Consider the following 12,439-nt stretch of genomic DNA (forward strand, 5'->3'; position numbering starts at 1 on the left):
ATGGAGATATATATAAGACGATAATATCCAATGGATGGATGTGTGAAAATTAACAAGGATGGTACTTCAAAAGGGAATCCAAGTGTGGCGGGTGTACGGGTGTAAATGAGCCAAGCTACTTGTGAGCTACTCGAGATCGGCTCGGTCAATGCTCAAATTCGATTCGATTTTTCACCAGCCGAGCCGAGCTCGAGCTCAAAAATACTCAGCTTGTGAGGCTCGCGAGCCTAAACGAGCTTTTATATATTAAATATTAAATTATTTATATTTAAATTATAAAAATACATAATTATATAAACTATATTAAATTATAAAAATACTTTTGTATACAAGCTAATCAAGCTTAAACGAGCTGAGCTCGAGCTACTTGAGTTTTTCAACGACCCGAGCTCGAGCACAAAAAAAATGGCTCGAACGAGCTCGAGCTCCTTCAAATACTATACTCGAGCCGAGCTCGAGCCTGGTGATACTCGGCTCGGCTCGGCTCGGCTCGTTTATAGCCCTAGGCGGGTGAGAGTGGGCTTCTGAGCTCACTTGGGCATATGTAGTGTTTTTGTGTCTGAGGTTCATGAAGTAAGAATTGGGGTTGATGCTTGTATTAAAGGAAGGATTTTGTGAGGTACAACTAGAGGTTAGCCCAATCCCTTCGTCCCCTGCTGAGAGTGTGCGGGTTGGAGGATTAATTCCTAACCCTTGTGCAGACCCTGTTGTATATAACGATTGTTGTTTTCATTAAAAAAAAAAACGATACAATTGGAGGTGAATGTATTATTGTTTGCGGTAATCCCTTCGTCCTCAGTTGAGAGTATGAGGGTTGGACAATAAATTATTTAATTCACAGCGTGCACACACCCTTGATATATATAGCGCTTGTTGCTTTCATTAAAAAAAAAAATACAACTAGAGATGGATGTGTTGTTGTTCAAGGTCAATGTCATACATGGCAGAGGTTCTCATATTATCTTAGTATAAATTATTTTTATTATTATTATTATTATTATTATTATTATTATTATTGATCTCAATCAACCATTTTACCAATTGTAATCATGATCAATCTCTCAAATATATAGGTATACAAGTAAAGAAAAGGGCACGGTTTTAATTCAATTTCATTTTAATTTTTTTATAATTTAAATTTATTTTTTTCTAATTTTTACTAAACTAAGTACTTGATTTTTTTTGTTTGGAGTTTTTTTTATTTTTTTTAATTATTCACCGTAGTCTACATTCTTTCTTTTCTTTTTTTTTGCTTTGTTTTTATTATTTAATAAAAATGATTAAAGAAATTTTTGTTACAATTTTATCCAAGGATTTCTTTCTACTAAGACAGGTCCTTGTATCATTAAAACAAAATTAAGTACTGAAAGGATAGCAAATATTCTTCTTAATCTGCATTGAAATACAACGAAGATATTTCATGTAAGTACATGATATTAATTAGTGCAGTAAATTTAAGGGTGGCAATGTTGCTTGCATATTTCCTCTGATGGGTGGTAGCAATCCTTATTGAGATTACAATACCACTCTAAATGACCAGGCGCACGCACACATTTAGGCTTACTTTTGTTCTCAAGCTGCATTGCTCCCAACATTCCCTTCACATCCACACATAAGACTTTGTTTTCATAAACTCCACCTGCAAAACAGGAAACTCGTGGTATTTAATTGAGTTTAAAAGCCTATGCAAAGATACAATTGCTACAACATGATATTTCATTTTTCTAGCATACCAAAGTTGAGAGTTGTAATTTATCTTTTTTTTTTTTTACAAATACTATAAATACAGTTAGTGTTGTGTATATATGCTAAAAATTGATTGTACAAGTACAATTTGTGCGTCTTCACCGAGTGATACGGGATTTGATCTGTAAACTCGCATCTATAACTGAAGATCTATTATGACTACTGTTTTTAGTGAAACTTGAACTTCTTATGTTAACACATTTTGTGGTGGAGTCAATGCTGTTAGACCGTAAATCCTTTGGTTTTATCCGTATTTATTGTGAAAAAAATACTTGGTAGCAGTAAACATGCAAGTATATGGTTTTTGAAAATATTTTAGCAGTTGGATAAACTATAATTTAAGCATGTTTTACATGCAAAGAATTTGAAAGATATTTTAGTCCTAGAAGTTATATTTAGTTTTTTTTCCCTTGAATCTAAGAAGCATTGTTTGTTTTTGTTTTCTTTTTCTAACCCAAACATATTAAAAAAGAAAAACCAAAGCAACAAAGCCTTATCTAAATGATTCATTTTGAAAATGCAAAACTGCAATATTAGATTAAAAAAGGGCTAAAATAAATTTTTTCTCATGCATTTCATTGTGATTACTAAACATATATGTGTGGTATCTATTGTAAAAATAGTTTTAAATATTATTATCTCTATATATCAGTTTGGCTTAAATCAAATATGAGAATATGGCTAATGATCTTTTGGTTTATTGACAACGAGTTTTCTGCTTTGCGCAGAGTGTTCATGTTTTTATTGAAAAGATGGGTTTAAACCCTAACTCACGGATAGTGAGGGCACGCATGTGTTAAGATATCAACTTTATAATTTGTGCACCCCTAGCATGACTTATCTATTTTGTAAAAAATAAAATATGAGAATAGAAAACTTACATTCTAAATAATTTAATTTAAAGTACATATAAAAAAATTCTTTTCCTACAACAAAACCGTCAAACTTAATAAGAAAAGAGAGGCAAAATAAATAATTCTTTACATAGATAGATAGGATGATATTATTAAAATTGACTCTTATTTTTATATATTATTTGCATAATGTGATTGGAGGCAAGAGAGAGAGAGAGAGAGAGAGAGAGAGAGAGAGAGAGAGTGGTAATGGGGCGGGGAATCACCGATTCCCACGGGGACCCGACCTAACGGGGATGGGGATACCCGAATCCCTCCCGTGGGGGTGGGGACGGGGGCCAATTCATCCCCGTTTCCTAAACGGGGTTGGAAGTGAAGAATGCTCTCCCGCCCTGTGGGGATCCCCGACCCGATTAATATATATATATATCTGTGTGTGTGTGTGTAATTTTTCCCAACATTCAAGAATTCAAAGACCTAAATAATGATATAAAAAACTCTAATTTTAATTTAATTGGTCTAATCACATAAAGTATTTATTTTAAACTAATAACAATTAAAATTAGATACAAGAGGTTTTATATAAATTCAAAGGCTTAAGTACATTTGTTAAGTCGTTATTGTATTTGATTGTAATGACATACTACCTACTTGTATGAATTTCAAATTTTATGTTTTGCTTTATATTGACAACCATTTAGAGATTCTTTTTTTTAAGTGTTTAAATGTTGGTTTGATAAGTTTGTTGAGCTCTACGTTGAGTAGTTTTAATATTATCATATTTTTATGTATATATCTATGTAGAGTAGTTTTCATGTTCCAAATGTAATAATATCTTTGTAAATAAAAAATCCCTGTGGAGATCCCCGTGGGGATGAGGATGGAGATGGAGAAGCAATTTTCCCCCGTCAAAAAATCAGGATAGGGAATCCTATGACGGGGACAAAGACGGGGAGGGGCCTGTGAGTTTATATAGTTAAATACTCACCACATTCATGAGAGGCAAAGAGGCTTGCAAGGACCAAGAGGAACAGAAAAACAACAGCTACAAGGCTTAATGATGACTTGGCCATTTTTTTCAACTTTGAATGTATAAACATACAAATGTAAGTTCATGGTGCCTTTTTATACAAACCAAAAAATCAAATTAGGAAATATTCTTAAAGGATTATTCTAGGTTTACTAGTGTATCTTTTTTTAAATAAAAAAATTTCAATATTTAGTCCAAGAAAATTTTCAGCATATCTTTGGAATTCTTATTATTTTATTCTTCTTTATTACATGTGATCCACTGCTAGATTTTGTTAAAATATCATTTTTATATTTAAGAAGATTCTTTTATAGATCCTACCATAATTTAACAAATATTTCATTAATCATATGAAATTTAAAGTAAATCGTCAGAAAACTAATTACATAAGTTAAAAGTATAAGATAGGAATGGTCATTAATTTTTTTTACCTGTAAAAAATTTGAAAGAAATTTTAAGAAAATAAAAATTTGAAGGATTTTTTTATCAAATTGGAATAATTGCATGGATTTCCTTTTATTTCTTTTCTTATTGTTTAACCAAAACTTTTTTTTAATCAGATACAACCTAACAAAATTTATAAATATTTTTTTAATAAAACTTGTAATTTTTTTAGTATTATATACATAACTACAATGTTTGTATTAATAGATGTTTGGATGACTTAAGGATTGTTAACTAAACTATTTTGAGCCGGAATGTGTCGGTTCAAATTTGTTTATTTTTTGATAAATATTTATTAATATTAAAAATTTTAAAATTCAATCGGTGATTAAGTTTTACTTTAAAAAATTTTGGTCCAACATAATAAGAAACCAGACTTTAGATGGGTATGGTCTAACTAAAAATTTGAGCCATTGGATCACACACATCATACATAGTTAAAGACCGAGTAACATTCTAGACATGCTCATCAACTAATCTAGATTTAATTGCCAAAAAAACCCTACAACTTTGCCAAATTGCCAAACAAACCCCCATAGTTTCGGAATACCCAAAAACCCCTTCCTTTTCAACTCTATGATTTTGAAACCCCCAAAGTACGTAACGGCATTAAACGGAGTGTATTTAAAATTTTATGGACGAAAATGCCCTTGACGGAAGTCGTGGGTCGCACCCATTTCGGTGTGTGAGAGGAAGTAGGTGGGTTTTTCTTAGGCATTACAGTTGCTTGTCTTCTCTCAACTCGCGACTCCATCTCAACTCGCGTCTCCGACTCTTCTCTTCCCACGGCACTCTTCCACTTTCCACGCGTCTCGAAGAAGAAGTCCGTGCAAGTATTCGGCATTTCGTCACTGCGGTCTAAGGTATTCATTATGGTTTTTTTGTTAACTATTACATTACGAAGAGACATTTTTCGGTTTTTGGTTTGTGATTTTTTGTTTTTTTGTTGGAAGACATTGAAGCTTTCGAGGGGATTAATCAGTGGGGTTTTTGTTAGTCTGCGAGGGAGATGTCTCGGCTAGGGTTTTTTTGTTTTTGTTTTACATTTTTCGTCTATGTATCTGATCGAAATGGTTTTTCCGATTGTTGTGCTTTGTGTAATGTTTATAATCTCGTTTACCCTTTTCGAGTTGATATGGTTGCGATTGTAAAAAAATGAGGTCTCCGTTTAAACAATGAGCTTTTACTGGTTTAAGTTAGTTACGTCTCCGTTTAATTATTTGTATCTACGTTTTAATAGTATACGTCATTTGCTTAAAAAAATGATATCGGTGTTTAAGGCCGAGTGTTTCTGGTTTAACAAATTACATTTCCGCTTAACAATGTGCTATTTGTTATCATGCGAGCTTGTGATTATGGCGGTCGATCTAGTTAATGGGCGATGCTACTTGACACCCGGTAGTGGAGGCCAGTCGGGCTGAATTGAAAGTTCACATGATCCCTCGACATCTGGGAGATCATCAGAAGGACAGCGTTCACGACATTCTTGAGTTGGAAGCTGTATACCAAGAGCGGGCCCTTCTTGACTCTACATTGCGGAGATACGATAACCGCATCAATAAATTCGAGGATCGGGAAAGCATCGCGACTTTCGAGGCTGAAGATGTGGCGATCGTTCTTGGCTGCGTTGCGATGGGGAGGCGATCGTGTTTTCGAAGAAGAAAAACACGGTCGACTTTCGAAGAGAGTATTTGCTCGAAGGCGTCACGAGAGCACGGAGACTCCATCGGGGAGCACTCTTGACAACTCGTTGGACGAGAGGGAGAAGAGGAGAATTTTTGCCAAACTGCGATGGTGTACCTCACAGGGTACAATCCTCTTCCCAAATACCTCCTGCTCGGTTCCTAAGCGGATCGTTGATTATGTCGATGATCTACACGGAATGGGGGCGCTACGCATGGGCGCAGCGGCGCTGAAGTGGCTTATGGAGGACATACCACAAGCCGCTACCCGAGTCGCGATCTAGATCTGCGGGGAAGAAGACCAACACGGGTATGTTAAGGGTTGCGGTGGCGCTTAACATCCGGTTTCTGGTGGCCGGAGCCGGAAGAAAGTCCGTTTCTGCAAGATCCCAAGGATCTTTGTGCTACGGTGAAAATACTTACGGAAGCGAGCGACGATAGAGACGAGTTTGTCATCTCTCGAAGGAAAAGAGGTAATAATTCAAAAAAATATTTTTGTTTAGCTGTAGACTTTAACGTTTAACCATATCATTTACCGTTTAACTTTATTCATCTATCGTTTAACATTATAACTTACCGTTTAACTTTGTTCAACTACCGTTTAAACTTTTTAGTTTAATGTTTAATTTGTTTGTTTCTTGTTTAACACAATAGGTTATAACGTTTAAATATCTGAGTTACATGTGTAAATATAGTTTTTAATTGTTTAAACTAAATAATTTCGCTAAGATTGTTTGCTTTACACATGCTAGTTTCTGAAAGTGGTTCCGTGAATCTTGATGAAGAAGTATTTGTTCGGGACCGACCGTCGGTCGGATGCTATTGCTCGGGAACCGCTTGCTCGAAAGCAAGATGAGAGGCGTAACCTCTTCCTTGCTTGCTGGGACGTCGTTCTCCAGCTTCCGAGCCAAAAGCGCGTCGTCGAGGGCGAGAGCCCTCCCCACCCGCCCGATCGTGGCTTCCCCGGCCAGTGTCATCCCCGAGCGTGGCGGCTCCCCTACCGGCACTAGGCGAGGGATGTCACTGCAGACTCTCATGCGAGGCTTGCGAGTTTTGATGACCGAGTTCCCTCGGCATGTCGCTCGGGTGGAGGCGTTGGAAGGCGGTCGCGATCGCGATCGATTGCGTCTTCCCTTCAAACAAATGAAGCACCGGGACGGATACGCCGTCGGAGTTCGACGGCGAGGACATCATCGGGGTGGCCCTTCGAAAGCGGCCTCGTTCGAAGAAGCTTGCAAAAAGAGGAAAACAATAATGCCTCCAGTCTCCACGCGTGCGGTGACGATGAAATAATAGCGGCACCATCGGCGGCGGCACCATCGGCGGTGATGTTGTTAGCGTTGATGACATGCCCATCACGGTGGAGGAGATTGAAGATGGCGCTGAGTTTGCAGCGGTGGAAAAAGATCGTCGACTACGTTGTTGGCGACATCATGCATCTGGTGGAGCCGGCGCTGACGAGTCTCGGCATCAAAGATGGACACAATCCATGAAGAAGAACAACCAGACAACGTTGTGTCTCCCATTGATCTTTGCTGCAGTGGAACTCACGGTTGAGAAGGTCGTTGAGTCTATCCTCAGCGAAGTGGAATTCGCGGTGGAACCAGCGGTGACCGTGCGCGTCGAGCGGACACAATCCCACAAGAACAAGAAGCATGTAAGGAAGTGTCTCCCGTTGATCTTTGCAGTCGTGCCCCCGTTAAAGGAAGCCCGATAAAAAAAGTAGAAGAACTTCGGAAAGTCTTCATTCCGAAGAAAAAAAAATCGTTGACGATCGCGCCTCAATAAGTCTGACGAGGGAGTTGATAAGGATCTTCCTCAGCGCCCTATGGACAACTAAGTTTGAAGTTTTTTTATGATATTGTTTAAAAGCTGTTTTTAGTTACCATTTTAAGGAGGAGCGTTAACGTTTAAAAATTCTGAGATAACATTTAACTTATAAGTGATACCCTTTAAATATTACAGTTCTGGTTTAAACATTCAATATAGAATTTAAAGTTTATACTTTAACGTTTAATTTTATACTTACAACATTGTTTACATGTCTTTGTTCCGTACCACAGCACTGTCGTGTGGAAGAATGACTCTGTCAGCACCACACGGGCGATCTATTCGACACGCTTTCGAGGGGAAGGAGATGGTCGCGAGGCGATGTGATGGGCGCGTTCGTATGTATCTTGCAAAAGGCGATGAGCGTAGTGCCATATCGTTATAAGAGCGCGCCTCCATCACGCGACCAGCTGGCCTTGTTCATGTCAAAGCGAGGCGGCGGCGCACATGAATCCACGATGGCTATGATTGGAGATGCTGCGCGCAACTTGCGTGAAGTGGACATCGTCGTCCTCCCGATAATTATGAGTGGCCACTTCCATGTACGTCAGTCCTTGACAATGAAAAAAACAAGAATACGGGCATTATTCTTCATGCCAAAGCGAAGAATACGATAAAAAAAGCGCTAGAAATGGTAAGTGCTTTAATAATTTGTGTTTGTGTAATAGTGTTCGGTAAATAATCGGCATTCTAATATGAACTTGTATATCTCGACAGTGGAACCTATTCGACATACTGTATCGACATGGAGTTAGGCGAGTCGGCGACCGCAAAGTACCCGCTTGTTCACGACACTGAAGCCCCACGACGAGAAAAAAAGGAAGTGTCATTGCGGCGTCTATGTCATGCGGTTTATCGGCGATTACTCGCCGGTGAGAAGCTACGGGTACCAGCGAGTGGCGTCCCTTATCTGCGATTAAGGTATGTTTCCGCATACTTAGGGAGGGAGGCGGCCAGTCATCACGACCAGGAGGGAGTCTTCGTAGCGGGTTCTTAGTCGTTCTTTCTATATTTGTATACGCGATTCTTTCTTTAATAATCCAGATTCGTTTGTTTAACATACACTTTCGGTGTTTAAGTATATAGTTCATTGTGTAAATATCAATGTAATTGTTTAAACTCCGTTTTCTTGTGTAAAAGCGAACGAGGAGGAGTGTCGCATAGCGGGGTCATGAGTCGTTGTATAGGGTGTAATAGTTTCAAATGTAAACCGGTTTAAATTCGATTCATTTTTCCGAAGAACATGACAAATTTTTGTCGATGTAAATGTACATGTATCTAAATTCAATTAAATTCATTACATTTTCGTTTTGAGGTTACATTCTTGTTGGATGATATTGTAGTCCTGAGGTACATTATCGGGTAGGGGTTACTGTTTCATTTTCATTTTTCATTATCGGCTAATATCAACATTCGTTTTAAGCGTATAATGATAACTTTTGCCCTTTAACTTTCGTTTTCTCTGTTTAAGTTTAGGTTTCTCTGTTTAAATTTAATATTTTTACATTTTAAAATATCCTTATTATTTAATAATATCAATGTAATTACAACAAAAAAATATACTTAATATTTTTACATTTTAAAATATCCTTATTACTTAATAATCTCTTATAGAGTGTAATGTAATGTTCGATTTTTTTATGTGCGACGGGGGTGGAAGCGGCTTGGGGAACCGGCGTGTATTAGTGCAGCAGGGGAACCGCTAGCACCATCCCGTTGTACATTTTAAGCGGATACAAATTTATTTTAAGCGATAAAAAAATAACGAGTTAAGCAGAGAATAAAATATTTAAAAGCGTAAGAGATATATTTAAATATAAAGTTCGATATTTAAACAATAATAAGAAGTATATACACGATGCCTAGTCGTGACATGATTCATTCCACGATCTGCGATTGTGACTCGAAAGCGTGGCGATGGCTACAGCGCAACTTGCGGACCTCGGGACGCTTACGACTCGATCCTCTTTCGTCTAGGGACACCCGGGTTGCCTTCTCGTCATAGGGCGGTGCATAAGCGCGATTCGCGATTTTTCATCCATCGACTGTCGTTTGTCGGTATGGGGAATATAGCTTCCTTATCGCCATTTTTTTGAAGTCGAGCTTCCTTCCACGATCGCTCGGTGTTTCTCGTTCTTGATGAATTTGAAGTCGAAAAATTCCTTTTGATTGCAAAAATTCCTAAGTGTGTCTACGAAATGTTCAGCGCCTTCAAAAACATTGTCGATATCCAGCGACAACACTTGACTTGATCGGATGAGAAAGGAAGGCATGCCACACCCTCGAGGCTCGCCATGATGTGGAGCGAAGCTGCGCGGTTCGAATTCACTGCCAACACTTTAGTTTAAAGCGAACAGCGATCAATATTTAAGCAGAGACTCAAAAATATTTAAGCGATAAACATAAATCTTAAGCGTTAAAACAAAAAAGTTAAATAATAAGTTAATAAGTTAATCGGAGACGATAGTGTTTAAATGGAAACTTGATAAATGTAAGCGAGTGGCGGGGATAATAAACAATAATTAACTTCTACAACTATATAAACATAAGCGAGAAGAAACTTACAACGAGAAGAACTCGTTTTCGGTGGGATCACGATGCCACATCATACGTCTCAACAACAAGATCAACAACGAGAACATTTGAAGATGGAGTGCGCGTGACACATCTTGTTTGGAAGTCAACCTCGTTTTATATGAGACATACTGGTTTTATGTCCATCGGGTTGTGATAAACTTCACTCGACACGGGAAATATCGAGACCCCATCGCTCGCATATTTCATTAACTACTGATTCCCAAAAGTCGGTACGTGAACATTAGCACTCGTCCCTCCCGTTGTATCTAGCAATAGCACAAAAACTCTCCATAATTTAATCGGAAGAGCTAAAAATTGAATACGCCAAATGAGAAGAAGAAAAGAAGAAGAAGAAGAAGAAGAAGAAGAAGAAGAACAAGAACAAGAACAAAACGAAGAACAAGATATGAGCCTCTAAAACTTTGTTTGAGAAAAAAAGCAAGCGAGGAGGCAAAAAAAAATTGAAAAAAAACTATGCGTAAAAGAAAGTTATGATTGAGCGCCATTTTTTTCCACCTTTTGCAAGGGCAAAAAAAGAATTTCATATCGTGGACCCACTTCAACTTACCGGTGGGGGGTTAAAAGGAATGTAAAATATAACGGAGGGCTGTCCGGGGTGTGCAAAAGTTGGAGGGGGTTTTTGGGAAGTTTTGAAAATTACGAGGGGTGAACAGTAATTTTCCCACTAATCTATCAGTGAAGTATTGTTTATATTGAATTAATACTTAACAAATAAATTTTTTTTTACATATATACCTTAAAACAATTTAAGATTTTTATATACTCTTATTCTATAATAACTAAAAAATTATGAAATGTTTTTAATGCTATTTTGTATATACATATATATCATGTTTTGAAAAAGAAAATTTATATCACTAAACATTTAACATTTCACATATATAATAAAATTATATTAATATAATGTTGAAAATATATATATCATATATACAAAGAGGAGGCAAATTTATAAGGATTTATGTATAGCTTTAAAAATTTTCAAAGATGTACATTTGTAATAACATAAAAAACTAGTTATTTGATATAAAAGTAATTATTGCAATTTTCACAGTTTGCAAATAGTAATTTTTTTTAATGTATTATATTATAACATATTAACATATAAATTATTTTTTAATAAAATTATTGATATCAGTTCAATCCTGTTAAACCCCTCGACATCTTAGTTAAACCTGGATTTTTTTTATTTTTATTTTTTTTTACAACTATGAAAAAAGAGAGCAACTTTGTTATTGGAGAAAATATGTATCATAACAACAAACTTAAAAACTAAAACAGTAGTAAATATTTTTACTAATGTCTATTGTAATACAATGAAGATGAGTAGTGTTATTTTTACATGTTTGTCTAAATCCTAAATTTAAACCTTTAATCATAAATGATAAATCGAAAACTCTTTCTAAACCCTAAACAAATCACAAACCCCTGGATTTATGGCTTAGAATTTAGGGTTTAGAGTTTATGATTGTATGGTTTATTATTTATTATTTAGGGTTTAAGAATTTAGATTTTTGGGTATAGAATTTTGTAGTTTTTGGGTTAATATTTTAAAATTTTAGTTATGGTTTTATAATTTTTTTTAAATTTTTTTAAGAATTTAAGAATTTTTACAGTTTAAATTTATATAAAAAAGAATGACATGAATAATGATATGGATGGCAAGTTAACATCTATGTCATTCAGAAAATATATTTAATAAATTTATTCAGTAAAAATGGCATTATTTAATGAAATATCTTATTGAAGGACACCATACTAGTTATATAAATTTATGGGGCATTCATTTTCGAGTGAAAGTGAGGGAAGTGGTGCGACTTCCCCCACTTCAGTGTTCATTTGTCTTTGAAGTGGGAAGTGACACTTCCCCCACTTCCGACTAAGTGGATTTTGAACTAAGCCCACTTCAGTATTTTTTTTACTGAAGTGGGGGGAAGTGAGTCAATCTATAAAAACTAACTTATTTTCACTTCTAAAGTATTTTTTTAACTCATAGAACTTCATCCAACACCTAAATCCTTCGATTCTATTCACACTTTCTGACAAATGAACACAGAAGTCCTGGAAGTGATATTACTTCCCCCTACTTCAGGGAAGTGGCACTTCCCTCACTTCCTGACTTCCCCTCACTTACAGTGAAATGAACGCCCCCTAAAGATGGCAATCTTCCTGACACTCCGACTGGTTCTCATAGCAATACTGAGGGAAAATGACAGTACAACACCATCGTTTACCATTCTGTACACATCCAAAGAAGA

The sequence above is a fragment of the Dioscorea cayenensis genome, chromosome 7 (genome assembly GCF_009730915.1).
Source record: "Dioscorea cayenensis subsp. rotundata cultivar TDr96_F1 chromosome 7, TDr96_F1_v2_PseudoChromosome.rev07_lg8_w22 25.fasta, whole genome shotgun sequence".
Taxonomy (NCBI): Eukaryota; Viridiplantae; Streptophyta; class Magnoliopsida; order Dioscoreales; family Dioscoreaceae; genus Dioscorea; species Dioscorea cayenensis.